General features: G+C 37.5%; 1 protein-coding gene and 1 long non-coding RNA gene across 10 annotated transcripts in view; one reads left to right on the top strand and one right to left on the bottom strand.

Annotated features, from left to right (window-relative positions):
* The window catches only part of MEF2C (myocyte enhancer factor 2C), a 168,903-nt gene extending 155,104 nt beyond the window's left edge, over nt 1–13,799 (bottom strand). For all 8 annotated transcript variants that reach the window (XM_075932165.2, XM_075932166.2, XM_075932175.2 and 5 more), the window contains exon 1: nt 13,661–13,799. The gene's annotated coding sequence lies outside the window, so the exon portion shown is untranslated. The remainder of the gene's footprint in view (nt 1–13,660) is intronic.
* LOC149524171 (uncharacterized) overlaps nt 8,796–19,189 on the top strand; it is a 120,023-nt gene continuing 109,629 nt past the window's right edge. Inside the window, exons 1-3 of one of the 2 annotated variants that reach the window (XR_016349914.1) lie at nt 8,796–10,106; nt 13,179–14,524; nt 14,906–14,969. This is a non-coding gene — a long non-coding RNA (uncharacterized LOC149524171). The remainder of the gene's footprint in view (nt 10,107–13,178; nt 14,525–14,905; nt 14,970–19,189) is intronic. The other variant, XR_016349913.1, reaches the window with a different exon arrangement.

Raw genomic sequence — 19,189 nt, 5'->3', positions numbered from 1 at the left:
TGGATGGGGCGGGGGAATAAGCTCGGCATTAAAAAACCTGCCATTAAAATATAGCAGCATTGATCCCACCTACCCACTTATATCTCCCTGTGCAAAGTGCTTTGCTGCAGGCGGTAACTCCTGCCCAGGGCAGAGCTTTTCCTCTTCGCAGAGTAGCTACAGCGTTCATGCAAAGGAGCAGGATTTGGGGAGGGACGGGGGAGAGTTTGAAAGCACTCATATGCTAAAAACAGAACACTGGTTTGGGTAGCTGTGAAAAGGGGATTCAGACTAATAAGGGGCTGAGTTTTCCTATGTTTTCTGGCAGTATCTTTAATCGTGGAATTACATTTGCATTGTTTGCTAGGTGCAAACTCAGAAAAATAAATGTTACAACACCTCCCCTTTTTACTTCAGGAGTTTCTCGGCATTCACATTAGACCCCACATGTTTCAGGAGTTTATTATAATGGGGCTGGGCAAAATCACTGGTTACTAAGATACTCTCAGGCATCCTCTTCCTCCTCTGATTATAGAGTTGTATCAATTTTGGGGCCTAAAATATTTTATTATGACTTTGTTATTATTTAAAACGAGAGAGAGAGAAATTCTAACTTAGGGTTGCACTATAAAAGTTGGGATTTGTCCTGTCATTGAGTTGGGGTGGTCCTGTTTTGGGGGGGGGGGGGCGGGAGGAAGAGAGGTGTTGCACTAGACTAGACTACCTCCTGAGGTCTTTCCCAACCATAATCTTCTGTGGTTCTATGAAAGTCTTAAAAATCTGACAGAGATACTGGCTCCAATGCTAAACCAGTCAAGCACTTTACATTTTTTTGTCTATCTTTCTGTCCTTGGTGACTACAGTTAGAATTTACACAGTGTAAACAGGTTTGTAGTGGTAATCTATTTGCATGTGAATGGCCCTATCTTAGACTGCATGTTGATGGGGAAAGGATTGGTAAAGTTGTTTGATGTAGCTAATATGTATGAGATATACTGTAATGTGATAGATCACTTATTCTGGGAGGGGAATTTGACTATAGCTATGCACAGGGCTCGACATCAGTGAACATACTCGCCCGGGGTGAGTAGATTTCAGCTGGTCATCCCGTTCACCAGTAGCGCACGCATGTGCAATGCGGGTCTTGTGAATGTGCAGTGTGGGGCTGGAAAGTAGATTTCACCGCGGTTTGTCAAGCCTTGGCTATGAAGTTCCTGTGTTGCAAGAATATAATTTGCAGGGGTATGTAGCTCATATTTAGAAATGCATGTAAAGATATGCTGAGTGTGTGTCTCTACAGTATATAGCAGGGATGAGCAAACTCTTCAGCCCAAGGGCCACATCAGGTTATGGAAAATTTATGGAGGGCCATGAATGCTTACTGAATTGGGACTGAGGTGCAGGAGGGATTGAAGGCTCTGGCTGAGGGTGCGGGCTCTGGGGTGAGACCAGAAATGAGGAGTTCAGGGTTCAGAGTGGCTCTGGGCTGGGGTAGGGATTTGGAGTGCAAGGGCAGGACAGAGGGCTCCGGCTGCGGGTGTGGACTCTGGGGTGAGGCTGACGCACATGTCTTTGAGGTACAAGAGGATTCTGAGGGCTGGGACCAAGGGATTTAGTGGTTAGGAGAGGGATCAGGGCTGGAGAAGTGGGCTGGGCTCAAAAGTGCAGGCCTTGGGCTGCACTTATCTTCTCAAGCAGATCCCAGAAGCAATAGCACATCCCTCTTCCAATCATCTTTTACACGGAGGTGTGTCCAAGTAGCTTTGTGTGCTGCTCCCCTGTCCACAAGTGCTGCCTTTGCAGCTCCTATTGACTGCAGTTCCCAACCAATGGGAACTTCAGGGGTGGTGCTTGGTGCAGGGGCAGTACACTGAGTACTTTGCGTAAGAGTCATCTGGAAGGACGATGAACTGCTGCTTCCGGGAGCCATGCGGAGCCATGGCACATGCAGAGAAGGGCAAACCCCAGCTCGAGGGCTGGATTCAAATGGTTCATGGGCCAAATGTGGGCCACAGGCCAACATTTCTCTCCCCCCCCCCCCCTGTCCCAGCCCACAGCACTCTCTGGTATATAGGATAGGGAGAGGAGGGCAGTGGTAAGGTTGTTTGTGATGTTATCTCTTATTTTAAATCCTTTAATAACCCTTCCCAAATAGATGGGTTTTGTTGCTTCCTTGTGGATGTTTTTAAGGATATTTGTGACAAGAAAGACACAGACTGACTGTACAGTCAAAACAGTGAAAGTGTCTGCAACAAAGTGCCATCAAGTGAACAATATTAACAAACAGAAAAAATAGGACTTTTTTTGCTAATTTATTTCATTTATAGTGATCTTAGATGTGACTTTTTAATAGCAGAAAAATTTCTGAAACTGATCTCCAGGTTGATGCTGTCCCCTTTTAAATATTTCCTAACCTTTATTTGGTTTGAGAATTTCGTTTCCCCCCTAAGAAGTATTTAAAACCAGTGAAATGCAAAAACCTTTTATAGAGAAATATTTTGACAAAAAGAATAGGCTTTGTTAAAATTGTCATAAAATTTGTTGTCTAGTGAAACAGAACAAAATATAATATTAGAATAAAATACTGGATCTTCTTATTCCAGGGGTAGTTCTGCTAATGGAATTTAAAATTAAGATCAGGAAAGCTTTTAACCCTGTTGTGATCTTTGAAGAATTTGTAAACTCCACCTGACTTTTGATCATTTATAGTTGTAATGTTGGAAAACATTTTTGTCTATGGGCTCAATTCAGGAAGACACTTAATTTCTTTATTTAAAGCATTTCTGTTTGCTTCAGTGAGGCATGTGTTTTAATACCTTGCTGAATTGGGGCCAGCATATGAATTATCATCTGTAAGGGCTCTAGGGTTTGTCTACATTATGAAGAAGATTGATGCTGTCACAGTCAATCTTCCAGGGTTTGAATTAGTTGGTCTAGTGAAGACCTGCTAATTCCAACTGAGAGGGCATTCCCATCAGCACTGGCAGTCCTGCTCCTCACGAGGAGTAAGGGAAGTCAACAGGAGTGTGTGGCCGGTGCCAAAATGTGATTTAAGATACTTCGATTCAGCTGCATAATCAATATAGATGGAGTTGCGTATCTTAAGTCGACTTTCCCCTTTAGTGTAGACCTGACCTTAGAGACGACGTACAATCCATACAAAATCTTCATGGACTTCTTCTGGGTTTGTGGGTTTGATGGAAAGCCCATTAAAACGAGTTGGAGTCTTACATTTACTTCAGACCCTAAAATGGCAGTTCATATTCTTAATACCTACATCAGGGATGGTGTAGACGGAGCTTGATCCTGCCTTGAGGGCGGGGGGCTGGACTCGATGACCTCTCAAGGTCTCTTCCAGTCCTATTATTCTATGATTCTATGATACCAAAGATCGTGCAGCTCTTGTCTCTGAGTATGGCGACCTTTTCTCCTGTACCAGGCCCTTTCTCTCTCTGCAATATTTTAATATCCACATTATCCCGTGCACCCATTGTAATGTTTATGATACCTGTTTTTAAAAGGGTGACAATAATTGAAGTCAGTGCATGGGAGTAATTGAGAGTAAAATTTAACCTAAAATCACTAGATCATCCTTAAGATCTATGGATTCCAAGAATGTGCTTCTGTGCCTCTATGCAAATTTTCTATGAAGGAGAAATGTATGAACAGCACTGAAATTCCTAAGCTTTAAACAAAATCTTTAAGCAAACATTTACTATTTTATCTCAGAAATATAACTCAAACAACTCCTGAAGTTAATCTTAAATTCCCACCAAAAAATCTTCTGCAACGTAAGATAATAAATCTTTTCCAGTGTAAGAGTATAATGAAATTTCAGGTTGCATAGATTTTCCTTAGAAAAAGATAGAGAAGCAGTTTAAAACCGGGCCTAGAATAAAAATTTGAAATCAATTTGTTTACATCTCACTAATGTTTCAGGATAAGATACATATATTTCAAAATATTTTTAAAAAAGCTGATTTGTTCATTTGAATTAGTGAAAAAATATTCACTAATCTAATTATTTTTGTGTGTTCAGATCATTCAAAAATAATTCAGTTGTTTAAAGCAAGACATTTGGCAGGGAATGAATCCATGATACACTGTAATCTGTCTGTCAGTTTCATAACCGCTAAAATCTACCTGGATAAGTGAACATCAGAAATACAATCAGCTTATTATTAAATAACAAGAGTTTTAACAAAATATATGTAGTGTAGTAATCAACAATTTCAGTCTCTCAAGTAAGTAGTGCATTTTATAAATAGATTTTAAAAAACAGCAACAACCCACCTACATACATTATGTTCTCCCTGTAAATAATTTGTTTCATCTCATAAATTAACAAGAGGCAAGAGATTCAGACTGAAGTCTGGCATTCTGCCCTGAGTTCATGCTATTGTGTGTTCTGTTTTTTTAGCTAAGAAAAGGAGGTAGCCCTGTTCTCTGTTGTGATCTGACCTGTACATGGGATGCAGGGGGTAGAAAGCTCTCAGAGACAGCCCCTTGAGAACAATTCTGTTGGAAGGTGTAATATATCTGGCATTACATTTCTACACTAGCTCCTTTCTCTGAGTCCTCAGTGCAAGGGGCATGTTGGGGCTTGTAGGGAGCATACTGGCAAGGGAATTGGAAAGATAGGGGAGGGGTTGTGGCCATAGTGTGCTGTGCTCTGGCTATTTTTGTTTTCTGTGGACCATTAAAAAAAAACCTCTAAGGCCAGCTAGGCTCCTTCTTGCCACAGAATACAGAGAGTGAGAAAATGCTGAGTGCATGTCTTCTAAATGATTTTCATACTTTTTTTTAATATAATGTAATCATGACCCATCAGAGAATAACTAGCCTTCTGGATCATGCCAATTCCAGAAGAAGAAACCTTCTTCACAGCAGGTTGGCCTTTACAGAAGAAAGTTTATTTGCTGCAGAAGGCTCAAAAAGAGTCAGCTTCCTGTGCAGTAAGCTGCACAGTTGACAAGTGGGGAGGAACTTTCATATAAAATAACTTGCCTTCTACATCATCCTGCTCTAGATACACATAACTCCTTCAGCCTGTGGGACTGGCTACAGTAGAGGAGGCAGAAGCCTCCTTCCTCCTTTTCCTTCTCCTTGATTTCCATTTGTATTGAGAAAAGTTTGGTTATTTGTCAGGCTACACATCTCCTTTCCTGAAATGGAGTTAAGGCTATGGATTGACTGATGTTTTCAGACTTACGAGTTTTTGATGAAAAAACAAGTGATAGCATCTACTTATTAATATCTTCATACTCTTAAGGCTTGTCTATACTTACCTGGAAGGTCGAATTAAGATACACAATTCAAGCTACATTCATTGCATAGCTGGAATCGACATACCATAATTTGACCTTCTACGCCATTTCCACAGTAGGAGGTCAACAGGAACAAATGTTCCCATCAACTTTTCTTACTCCTTGTGAATTGAGAAGTAGCAGCATTGATGGGGGCATCTTTATAAGACCCACTTCATTGAACTCCAGAAGACTGGCCACCTTAATGTTGGTCTTCCTAGTAGTAAAGACATAGCATGAGCACTTGATCGCCATTTCTAGTAATACAGAAGGGAATCAGATAACTTGAGGTGGCCAGAAAATGCCTAATGAAACATTCTGCAGCTACTGATGATTGGTTCAGCTTCAACAACTGTGGAGACAACAAGCTCTATGAAACTTCTGAGGGCCAAAAGATATAAGGGGTCATTTTGGATAGACATTAGCCGCAATTCAAACAGAAATGGAACTTATCTTAGTATGAAAAGGACCTTAGTTAACTTATTCCTCCATTTCTGAAGGCTGTTGTTTCCTGGCTTTGGCTACAAGAGAAAATTCCAAAGTAACACAAGAAAGGCCACTGTTGCTGTATTTCTAGTTAGAAAGGAAATACCAGAGGTTTTGTGAGAAACCCAATTCTCATGTGTTTTCCAGACCAAACTTTAGGATATCCTTTAGATAAACATCCAAACTTTGGGATTTATTTTGACCCCTTTGCTTCTGTTGCAGTTTGCTCTGCACTTAAATTCGGAGTAAGTAAAAAGCCATTTTAGAAGGCTATAAACAAGGTATATAGTATGGTATCTTGAACAGATACGGAGTATTTTCACAGGGTAAGGATGAACTGGCCTGGTGTAAGAGGACACATAAATGCCTGCCATTCTGCCATTGTGTGTGGCTTGTGTAAAGATGCCTAAATCCTGACACCTGTTGCCCAACTGCTGCCTAAGACCCAGTGGGATTCACAAAGTAGGTGTTCCTTTACCTATCATAGTGGCAGGGCTCAGTTTGGTAGAGGTAGTTAGAAGCTGCCTGAGAGCACACCTACCGGCTTATGCCCTGCACAAAACAGTGGAGGAGTTATGCCCTTTTGCTCAGTAGCCCCATGGTTAGAGTACTCTTACTGCTGAACTAATGCCCACTACCACCATCTTCCTTTCTCTTGAGAAAGTGCTGATCTGAATTAAGCATTTAACTCCTTTTGAAAGGAGTGGGACCCCTCTCCTTAGCATTTCTAATTGGCTATAGTGTATGCCTCCTTATTCAATTCACTTTTTCTGAATCCTTTCTTATGCGTCTAACTCTTCTCATGCATTGTTTAGTGAGTCTGAATACCTAACTCATGGCTCAGGATTCCAATGGGTGATGGGTAACTAACCTTAGCTGGTACAATGCTTAGTTTTCTTTGTGGATCTAGTGTTCAGACACTACCACAATACTACTACTCATCATATTTATTGGGGTTTTTGGTATGGACTTTTCCTTAGTCTTTTTATAGAGAGGTTTTTAAAGTTGAAAACTATCTGATATGTTAGTAGGAGCTTGTAACCCATATGAGCACAACATTCAACTGAATTATAAGGTGTCTCTGAGGCTATGTCTACACTACAGAGTTATCCTGGGCTATTGCAGGTATCCCGGAAAAACTCTGCTGTGTCCAGGGAATGTGTTCACTTTTTCGGATCAGTTTCCGAAAAAGTGGGCAGGTTCTTTTGGAAGCCCTGAATTCTTTATTTTATGAGGAATAAGGGCTCTTCCAAAAGAGGAGGTTTTTCCCACATTTGGCTCTGTGTAGACGGACCAAACATCGGAAAAGCCTCTTCTGAAAAAAGAATCAGAAAAAGGTACACAAATTGCAAACCGCAATATGTGTACCTTTTTCTGAAAAATAACTGCAGTGTAGGCGTAGCCTAGATGTTGTGCTCTTGCTACCTGCTGCTAACAGCTATTAAAACATTGATGAGGCCTCTTCCGTGCTGTCATTCATTATAACTGTTCTGTCTTGGCCCTTTTAAAAGTTGTACTTATTGAGATTACAAGGAAAGTGAGATTGTGTTTGGATATGAGTTTAGGGTAATTTTTGCTCCTGAGGATAGACTGTGGTTGTTTTATGAGCTATAGCAAGAACAGATTCCATTCTGTGGTTCCAAAATTCACTTTGTTCTTATGAGATCAGATAGTCATGTAAGATATTTTCCATCTAAAATAGTAAAAATCTCATAGGAACAAGTTGTCCTGTGAAATCTGATTGCATTAAAATTGGAACCTGAAAATAGGCTCCTTCAAATTTTGGATTCAGCCTTTAGCCAAAACCTGAACTGGATCTGGATATTCTATTCACATTTTGGAATTGAAGAGGTTCAGATTCAAGGTCCTACAGTGGTTTTGGCCCACCTCTTGCTATAAGTTTGAAAATCTTTCTTAAGGAAACACAAAGTCAAGCTGGTGACACATGACCTTCAGAAATGTCTGAGATGCAACATTATGAACGTCTACATGAGCCTAACAAACAAAAACAAAACATAAACCAAAAACAACACCCTAAACTGGTTCTCAAAGTATGATAGAAATCCTTGGAAATTCAACTTTTCCAAGACAGTTAAAAGAAAGAAGACAGTTAAAATTGAGTCTTAAGTGAGGAACATGTGACAAAAGACTTTGATTCTTGTTCTACATCTCAAATTAATCTTTTAAATATAAAGTGAAAGTTAGATTAACTGATCCACCAAGATATTACCCTCATCACATTTAAACCCTCCTTAAAATTCACTTCTTCCTCCATACCAAAGGGAAATTCACTAATTTCTATCTCTATCTCCATTATGTTATTAAAAACAAAGAAATATTTACAGAACAACCAAGATGTGTACATTCCCAAACTGAGTAACAACGGCATGATTACTGCTGCAAGACTTTCCCTCCTTGCTTCTGTCTGTTAATCACCCAAATTTGTTGTGTCTCCTCTAAAATATATATTGGAAGTTCTTTGGTGGTAGGGGCCATGTTTTTCTTGTATGTTGTGTGAGAAATCTAAAAACATTTTGGATGTTATAAAATAATACAATAATAATAATATGTATAAAGATTCTTAGCTTGTGTAACTCAATGTAGAACCATTGACTTTGGTGGGGCTACATTGAGTTACATCAACTGAAGAGCTGGCCCCAAACTTTTGGGTTTCATTAAGAACCTCAAACTTATCATGGTTCTCCAAACAGTATGGGTATGTCTACACTAGCCCCTTAGTTCGAACTAGGGAGGCTAATGAGGGGGACCAAAACTGCAAATGATGCGTGGGATTTCATTTAATTAGCATGTTCCCGGGCAGTTGCCATTTTGGAAATTGACTAGCCCGGAATAACTGCCCACGTCTACACGCGGCAATGAAACGGGAGTTCGAAGTAAATCCCTTAATTCGAATTAGCTGTTAAACCTCATTCCAGGAGGAATAACAGATAATTCGAATTAGGGCTTTACTTCGAACACCCGTTTCACTGCTGTGTGTAGACGCGGGCAGTTATTCCGAGCTAGTCAATTTCCAAAATGGCAACCACCTGGGAACATGCTAATGAAGCTTCATTTGCAATTTCAGTCACCCTCATTAGCCTCCCTAGTTCAAAGTAGGGGGCTACTGTAGACATACACTATGAGTGGTGGACAAGCTTTATACCTTACTCTCTGGGATTTTCCTCTCCCTAACAAGCCAAACTCCAGATTTATCTTTAAATATCTTCAGAGGGCTGAGAGAACAATGGCCTGCTGGTCCTTTTTCCTTCAGTGTTAATGGGGGACACTTGGCTGACCTTTTTGTCTATGATTGGGATTTAAGAGCAAGGATTGGAGAACAATGACTGGAGTAGAAGGAAGCTATATGATTTTGGTAGCTGTGATTGTATGGGGAGAACTTATTGGGTGCTGCATATTCATGTTAGTGCTGCAAGTAGATTGAGGAGGGTGTCAAAGGATTATAGATGAGAGAAGGGGCCCTGACTCAGTGAAAGAATCTCTAAGGAGTATCACAGAGGTGGGGGTTTGTGGTTGCCACACTAGAGGTGGTAAGAGACGCTTTGCCTTAAGCATCAAGAATACTTTTTATAATTTGTATGGGTTTCACAGCAAAGATTACAAAACAACCACTGACTTTGGTGAGTGTTATGCATATACATAGACCACAGAACTGGGCTCTAAAATGTTACCAAAAGTTTAGTAATAGAATTCCAAATAATTAATTGGTTGAAATAGAATGCAAAGCACACTTAATAAAATGTAATTACTAATGGTCATAATCATAATACTGCAGTCCACATTCAGGCAAAACTCTCCATTGAACTGAATGCAAGTTTCACCTGTCTGAGACTGCAGGAGCAGGACCGATACTACTGATGACTTTCATAATGTTCAGGTGCCTCTTGAAGACTTAAACGCATGTGGTGAGGCGCATGATGGGTGATTATTTTATTACACAAGCCCTTTGCTATGCCTTGTGAATTCTTTCTTGATTTTTAATGTCATTACTGGATGATACTGGTTTACTAGTAGTAGACTTTTTTCAGGGGTATAATGTCTATGTGTAATGTTTTCCCTAATGATTTTAAATTGGGACAGGTATGTATATGGCTGTTAGAGCAAGAGTGGCTAATGAATGTTGATATTGAGTATTACATTGTCTTGGTATCACTTGATGGAATCAAAAAGAAAGAACAAATAGTGAAAAAATAGTAAAGCTAGACATTTCTACAATTTTCATATTCTTTACTTCCTTTTTTTCAGTCATTAAGGTCTTAAAGAGAAGAATTAACAAGGGAAATAACTGAATTTTTAAGAGAGCAAAGATTCATAAAGGTTTGTATTGTTGGATTGGTTGTTTATCAGTTATTAGTCATCTTGGTTGAATTTTATTTATTTTTATCACTGGCAAATATTGTCATATAGACTAATATATCAACATACTACTGCTGAGGTCAGTTACAGATATCAACTCCACAACATGAAACACCTTTTGTATGTATAAATAGAGAATGATTGTACCTATGTTTGTCTGCACAAATGGCCATTATCTATTTTATTCAATATGTAAAGTTACTTAAGGTGCTTCTGGCGAACTTCAGCTGTCTATGCACTTATCCCTTTCAAACTATATACATTGAACTTGAGTTTAGAGTGCTAATTTTAGATTTAAACATAAAGCACATTGCACTTTTTAGAAGCTGTTTTCTTTTCTAAAACTTTGTTTTGTTTGTCTTCTTATAAATGGAATTATTGGTACTGACATCATTGTGCTAGCAGCCACTCTAAGAATAACAATTAGTATACAAGGATTACATTTTGTAGAATATATTCAGGAAAAGAAGACCCAGTGAACAAAAGAAATGCTATGAATATTTCTGCTCAGTATGGGGGTGAGGTAGGCAGCAGAGAGGCCACCCGGGGGCTGTAGTGTCCCATGCAGTGGAGCCAAGAACTGTGGCAACTTTATGATGGGATTGTATCGGGAAACTATGGGCAAGTCAGGGAAGTGGTAGCGGTGTCTCGTCCGTTGCACAGTAGTCCATAGCTACCTAAGTCCTGAAGTAGAAGCATGGAAGCTAAGGAGCTGTACCATGTGCTGCCACCAGGCTAATAGGAGAATTCCATAATCCACCACCTTCTACCATCCGTATTTTCCTATGGGCAAAGCCATTTTACTGTAACTTTAAGTAGAGGAGCAAAATTTGATCCAGTTTCCTATGAATGCAGTAGGAATGTTGATTAAGAAAAATGAGGAGTATTGGGATCTATTGATTTACATAGAAAATATATTAATATCCATTTTGAGGTCTAAGAAGGCAATTTTTCACTATATAAAGAAAAATGCTTTGTAAATGTATTATTTTCATGACAATACATTAAATGTTTGTTAATAAAAAAGTCAGTTAGACAAAATATAAGCTATTAGGTTTAATTCTTTTTTTCTCTAGTATAATTTCTTTTTTAAACTAGTGTAATTCCATTTATTTCAGTCAAGTTCTGCTTTATGCACATATAAACGAGGGCAAGATACAAAATACTATCCAGCTCTGATCTGAAAAGCTTTACATTAGCTTTTGAAGAACACAACATATAGTCATTCTGTTATAATTTTTGCCAAAGCTTTGTGGTTAGAACGCATTTATAGTTATACACACTGTGGAATAATGAATATAATTGTCTTCCAGACACTATAGTTTGGGATTTATTGCAAAAGAAAAACATATGGTTGAAAGCTGAACTGGTTTGTAGTTACAGCTTTTCAAAATAGATTTAAAAAATAGCTGCAGAGTAAGCAATATTTTACCAAGTATTTAAGCCAGGTCCGAGTGTTGGTTTCTTAGTCCATAAGAAATAGTTGGAGATAGTAATGAATGAATATACTCAGTATTCCAAATTGTAGGGCCTTATTCAGTTTATTTGAAGACAATAGCAAAACTTTTATAGGTTTTGGTGAGAACAGGATTTTTATCACTCAACATGTAATCTCCAATTACATTTTATACAAATATTTCAGGATTTAATTTAGTATATTGTAACTGTTTAAATTTGAGGATTGGAGAAATTACAAGCACAATGACCAAAAAAGGATAATTAATTAATCCTAAAATTGGTTGTATAAATTGTATCTAATCTGAAATCTCCACTTTGCATTGTGTATAGCCTAATCATCATTCTAAAAAGTGAACTTCTTTAGTGAAGTTGTGTTTAATAAAAGGGACTAATAAAATATTTTTTTGAAATCAACTGAGGTACAGACCAACTCTATTAAACTCTGTTAGGAGTCTAATGAAATTATCTAGGACTTAGTCACATTAATTGCTGTTATCAGCGCTTTAGGATCAATAAGAGTGCAATGCTGAGCAAATGATAGTCTATCAAAATAAGTTTCAACCCAAAGGTTGTGCACAGTACTTAACTAATATAATATGTACTAATTTATTATTTACTCTATGAATTACATTTATTATGTACATTTATCTTTATATAATTTAATGGTTCTGAGATTTAATGGAGCTACAAGGCATTTGATAGTGAGATTTCTGTGTATAAAAGAACAGTGCTCTACAGATTTATTCTTATTTCAGAGGAATCCAGAACTTTGGTATTCAGCAAAAATTTCTTTTGCTTCTCATAAGTTGTTTCTTTATCAATGTCAATTTGAAAAAAAAGGGGGGAGGAGCCTGATCCAGCTCCATTGGGATCAAAACTCTCATTGATGTTAACCTTTCAGAATCAAGTTTTGCATCTAAGGAAATTCACTAATATGAACTCTTAAAGTTTAATGTTCCATCCCAGCTTTGGCTCCTCAGTCCATTCATATTTTCACACTGGCATAAGCTGCTGAATAGAAGTTATATAATTGTTTACTTAAGCATGCCTCTATGCTTTTATTTTATTTTTGTGCCTTTTATGTCCATGTGACTTGAGAATATGGAGTTTAGTAGTTTAAATGGCTTCAGTTGTTCACTATGTATAATTTTCAAGTTTCTGCTTGCTCACTTGTTAAAATGTTTTCATGTTTTCAATTTAATACAACAATTTGTAAAAAATGCTGTGAAGCAACGTTAAAAGGATGAGTTATTGAAATAGAAATTCATAATAAAAACATTTGTTTAAAAATATGTCTTAACAGATGGACTCATTTCCCCATGTTTTCACATTAATTAAAATCTTATTGTCCTGGAAAAATATCCCTATCCCCTCTCCTTCCTTTCTCCCCCTTCTCATCGCCCCCACATGCATTCAGTTTGTGGTGCCATAAAATTTAAACATTGTGCAAACTAATGATAAATTTAGGAAAAACACTGTGCAAAGAAAATACTTTCACAAAGCCTTTGTTTGATTGTAAATTATTTTTAAGAATTATTTCAAGTTTTTAAAATTCACTCACTTTTTATTGTACAGTTAACCCATCATGGTATGCATATGGAGCTTTTAAGGCATTTGAACATCAAATTAGGCTACTAATTCAGTGAGAATTCTACAAACAAAAACCATCCTATCTCAATAGAAATGAAAAAGGTAATGATTTGTTAAAATAATTTGCATTCAAAGAAAAGAGTATGAAGAGACATGTTTGCTGGCTGCAAATGTTCCTAAGTAGTTCTGTGGGTAATCCTAAAGGTCCTTTTGAATTCTGATTTAAAAGAAACAGTTTAAAAGAAATAACTAAATCTTTCGAGAAACTTTTCCTGTACAAAGACATTACAATAAAGTACCACATGAAACAGAATATGAAGCATGTTAGAGAGCTTATCTATTTTCAGTCAAAAAAGTTTTGAAGTCTGAGCTATGATTGTAGACCACAGGTATTAGATCATTGTAGACAGCAGATCAGCTTTAAAGACTTAAATTATTTTTTCATTGTTTTGTCCATTAAAACTCACCAGTGCCCTTCGGCTTCTCCAGGAAGTTGTACCCGTCAGCACCTGCTGAGGGCTTCGTTGATCAAACTGACAGGTAAAAAAATTCCTGTAGAATAAAGCCAGACCAGCTGGCTTTGAAGAGAAACCCCCCAGTTTGGGTTGTGTTTGCCTCACTCACCCTCTACTCTGAAGACAGAAGCTTTTTCCCTTTTAGTTGTTGACCTGTAAGATGCGTGATCCCTGTGCACAAGTGTCTGGCAGGCCTAGGTGCACCTGCTCCTGTCACTCTAAAGTAAATTTAGCTGTAAAAGGTATCACTGACAACTAGACCTTTGTCAGCGCTGGCAAAAGAACATAGAATTACTGTTCCCCCAAAGTATGCTGAAAGTTCAAATGGAAAATATCAAAATCAGTCATTTCATCCAAAAGTCATTCCTTTGAGGAAAAAATGAAATTGCTTTCATATGGCAAAGAAGTTTCCTTTTTTACATAGACATTAAAATTACATTTCCAAGAATAAGCTCAGAACAAGACAAGTTTTTGTTCTATTAATTGTGGCTGGAAGGAAACTTTTTTAATGGAAATACAGCACACATACATTTCAATTCAGGCTATTAAACTGCGTTAAGTATTGAAGTTGATTGCCTTTCTTTTCACTAACTCATTGTGCTTTTTTATCCAAAGAAATATTAGATGGCTAAAACTTCTCAAATAGGAGGTATTAATCTCACTCCCAAAATTAGAAAGCATGTAGTGTTGAGAGACTGGATGTCAAAATTACATGTTCATAATGCTTATGCTTTGAGAATGGTAGCTAATGTACATGGAAAGCCATTAGATTTTGAAGCATTCTAAATTTGGAAGGCTTGTCCTTATTGGATTATGGTAAGGGTACAGTATTCATCATTTATATGCACCCCTTACTTTCTTCTTCTTCTTCTTCTTCTTCTTCTTCTTCTTCTTCTTCTTCACTTCAGGAGAATGAAATATAGGTAATTTACATTAATATGCCTATCACAGAGTTTTAAAAAGTTGCAACAAAGGTTGTATTCCTAGGCACATAGCTTCTGCTTGAAAAATTACATATGGCACTTAAACGTAAAGAAAATTTCTAAAATATCTGTTTTACAATATTCCTATTTAAAAGAGGCAAAAATAATGGGGGGATGAGCAAAAGCCTGGGTCAGGAGCTTTTTGTAAAATAAACAAGTCCCTGTTTACTTGCTGTATATAAACAACCACTCACCAAACTGTATTTCTCTGCAGGGGCACCACTTTCAGATAAAAACATGGACCTGATTGGCATCATCCAGTATCCATGGAAACCCTGGTAAGTGCCTCTCTCAATGTGCACTTCTCTGATTCAGGGTTTAAAAGCTGAGTACTAAATAAGTGAGTGTTTTATTTAATAATTATACAGGAGGTACTTTTTAGAAGCTTGCTAACGAGAAACAGGTTCTTGTTTTTTGTGTCATAATAAAGCCCTTATGTTTTCACTATATTTAATAAAATCACGTGTTTCATTTCAAGCCCTCAATCAGATCTCATTCTTAAATACAAAACAACCTTCTCAATGTCCTAATGAATGGGAGTTCAGAACTTTTTTGAAGACCCATTAGTGTCTGAAAAATAAAGATCATAGTTCTTGTTCCTCTCATGTTTAGGCACTGCTCTAATTGAAGTAAGTTTAGTTTTCCCATTTAAAAAAAGGGAAAAATCATTAATAAAAATAGACTTCTTTTGTTTGTGAAAAATAAATAGTTATAAACATTTGAATGGCTGTTTGCTAGGTCACATAAGGTAGCATCATAGCAACAAAGTAATAAAGAAGATGATTTAATTTAGAAGTAAATCAGAGAAAAACAATGATTTTGTTATTATGAGAAATAAGGCAGTTAATTCTTACATATTCATAGTTCCATACAGAGAAGTATTATAGATATTAATTAAATTTATTTCCAAACTTATTATTCTGCAGAAGATCTAGATGCAAAATAAAAGGAACAGATTACTTTAAAGTTGCCTTAGCACTTTGAATTTTGCCATCAAAATTGTTTAGCAAGTCAGTATACCTGATTTAAAATAAAAACATTTCTCAGTACAGTTTGATTTTACTTAAGGATATTTAGATTGTCATCTACTGGGTATCATTAACATTTATAAATTTTTTAAAAGTGCTAACTCAGACATATAAATAGAGAGTTTATTTCTCCCACCTGAACCAGCTTGTAGTTCTACAATGTTCCATTAATTACAACTATTATCAGAAAAAATACATTTTTATCTAGAAAGATCCAGTAGCTGTCACTGAAATCTAACTGATTTAGAGTCTTGGTTTGCTTAGCTTTACGGCTTTTCATATTATTTTCATTTACTCCCATTATTTTTTTTATTTGCTACCTTGTCTCAGCAACCAAGTCCCTGCTGAGTGCAGATGGCACAAATGATCCCTCCGTTGATTAAGCCAGAACGACATTTGCAGACACTCCACTAACTGTAATAAAAATTGTTACTTTAGCACATAACTGAACCAGGATCTCTGTATTAGTCTGTACATTTAAATGTGTACATTTACTTTACAGAAATGTGACAGCTTTATTTAAATAGCCTGATTCTAGCGTAGGCTTTCTGAACTTGTTTGGCTTTCTATTACAATTTTGGTAGAAAATCTCTATGTGGGCTGGCCATTCACTTAGCAGATAGTGCTGTGGACTGCCACATGACACTTAGGACTGTAACTGCCCTCAGGAACTCTCACTCTTTGTGCCAGATAGGCATTTAAGAGAGGTGAAACTCTCAGCCTCTGGGGAAAGATGGAGCACATACAGCTATTTGGTACTTTTCCTCTACATCATGTGCCTCTCTGTGTCCCTGTCCAAAGGTCATGGTTTTTGGGGTGTGGCCAGGAAGTAGAATGAAACAGTAGCTCCACTCCAACACTGTGAATTCAACCTACAGATACACAAAACCTTAATCTTACCCCCCATCCTGAACTGTGTATCTATGTATTTGAATAACTGTATGTGGGAAGGCTTCCCTGGTAGGCAAGAGTGCACATATGACACATATTGGGCCTGACCCTGTGAATTTGAAATCAATGGGATTTTTACCATTGACTGAAAGGGAGCAAAATCAGCTCTTTTATCACCTTTAACAGAGTAGAAAGTCTGAATCTCCACAATCCCAGATCTTGAGCGGGTAAAGGGATAGTTTGAGCACATACAACTTTATCCAAATAATAATAGCTTTAATCTTTTTGATTTTTAGTCATTAATACAGGGTATCTTTTATCTAGTATTTGATAGAGAATTATTTCCAAATGCTAGACAGGCGCCTTGAGGCATACTGCAGCTAAAGTATATCTTCTCTATCCTGCAAAACAGAGATAAAATCTTTGGCCCAAACTTCAGCTTTTGTATGCTCAGAAACTATGGCAAAGTGCTCAAATAGCATGATAATGGGTAAGGTATCTAATTTTGGGTAGACAGATCATCAGCATATGCCCAATTATTATAATTGTGGGGTTTTTTTATAAATCATTTTGGTAGCACAGTTTATATGCCATTTCTAAACCACAAATAAAACCCTGAAAACTTTACAGTGTACATAAGACAAGAGACTAACAAGAAGACATGGGGAGAGTCTGAGGATCATTCATAAGAAGAGGAGAGGCAAGCAGGAGGGGATGTCTGAAGAGGCAGTTTTTAAGGAGGATAGATGAAAGGAGGGCACTGACAGATGAGAGCAGAGCAGGCAGAGCCTCCTGAATTAAAAGGTACAGTGAAAAAAGTACAGTAAAACCTCTGTTATCCGGTACGCTCGGGGATTAGGGCATTCCGGTTATTTAAAAATTCCTGTTATCTGCAGGACCCATCAACCTAGGAAAAAACAATGGACAATAATAGTAAAACTCAAGTTATTAATATTGGTAGTTTTGTAGCGTGAGGCAGTTGGCCTCACATTTCTATTTTGAGTTAAAGATGGCTAGTACTTCTTAAATAAAAAATTGTTAAGCTAATCATGGTAAACCAAGCCAGGCCTCTGAACCTGAAGATGTGACAGTATTGTGGCTGGGGGCAATGCCTGTTAATAAAGTTTTCTGGTTAACACAGTGCTGGATAACAAACATTTCACTGTAAAATCCCTACAATCTGCACAGAAACATAATAGAGGCCCAACTTCAATGTCTACCCCAAATTAAAAAACACAGGAGGAGAACTAAAAAAGTGCCACAATGTCTTAACAACCAAGTAAAAGAAACAGTGAGAGATAAAAAGTCATTGTTTAAAAAGTAGAAGTTAAATCCTAATGAGGAAAATAGAAAGGAGCATAAACTCTGTCAAATTAAGTGTAAAAATATAATAAGACAATCCAAAAAGAATTTTGAAGAACAGCTAGCCAAAAACTAAAAAAGTAATAGCAAAATGTTTTAAAGCACATCAGAAGCAGGAAGCTGGCTAAACAACCGGGGGGGGGGGGGCACTGGATGATCCAGATGCTAAAGGAGCACTCAAAGACAATAAAGTAATTGTGGAGAAACTAAATTAATTCTTTGCTTCAGTCTTCACTGCTGAGGATATTGGGGAGATTCCCAAGCCATTATTTTTAGGTGACAAATCAAAGGAATTGTCCCAGACTGAGGTGTCATTAGTGGAGATTTTGAAACAAATTGGTAAACTTAATAGTAACAAGCCACTGGGACCAGATGGCATTCACCCAAGAGTTTTGAAAGAACTCAAATGAGAAATTGCAGAACTAGTAACTGTGGTTTGTAACCCACCTTTTAAATCAGCTTCTGTAATGGCTACGTCTACACTGGCATGATTTTCCGGAAATGCTTTTAACGGGGCTTTTTTTGTGGAAAACAAAACTCTGCTGTCTACACTGGCCCTTTTGTGCAAAAGTTTTTCGGAAAAAGACTTTTGCCCAAATGGGAGCAGCATAGTATTTCCGCAAAAGCACTCACAATCTTACATGAGATCGTCAGTGCTTTTGCGGAAATTCAAGCAGCCAGTGTAGGCAGCTGGCAAGTTTTTCCGCCAAAGCAGATGATTTTGCAGAAAAACTTGCCAGTCTAGACACAGCCAATGAGTGGAAGATAGCTAATGTGATTCCAATATTTAACAAGGGCTCTAGAGGTGATTCTGGATGTTACAGACCAGTAAGTTTAACATCAGTACCAGGCAAATTAGTTAAAACTATAGTAAAGAATAAAATTGACAGACACAAAGATGAACATAATTTGTTGGGGAACAGTCAGCATAGTTTCTGTAAAGGGAAATCATGCCTTACTAATCTAGTAGAATTCTTTCAGGGGGTCAACAAACATGTGGACAAGGGGGATCCAGTGGATATAGTATACTTAGATTTCCAGAAAGCCTTTGACAAGGTCCCTCACCAAAGGCTCTTAAGTAAGGTAAGTTGTCATGGGATGAGAGGAAAGGCCCTCTCATGGACTGATAACTGATTAAAAGGCAGGAAACAAAGGATAGGAATAAATTGTAAGTTTTCAGAATGGAGAAAAGTAACTAGTGATGGCCCGCAAGGGTC

Source organism: Pelodiscus sinensis, chromosome 6, assembly GCF_052426305.1.
Source record: "Pelodiscus sinensis isolate ZL-2025 chromosome 6, ASM5242630v1, whole genome shotgun sequence".
Classification (NCBI taxonomy): domain Eukaryota; kingdom Metazoa; phylum Chordata; order Testudines; family Trionychidae; genus Pelodiscus; species Pelodiscus sinensis.
Note: the sequence above shows the minus strand (reverse complement) of the source record. Positions and strands in the feature narration are given on the sequence as shown.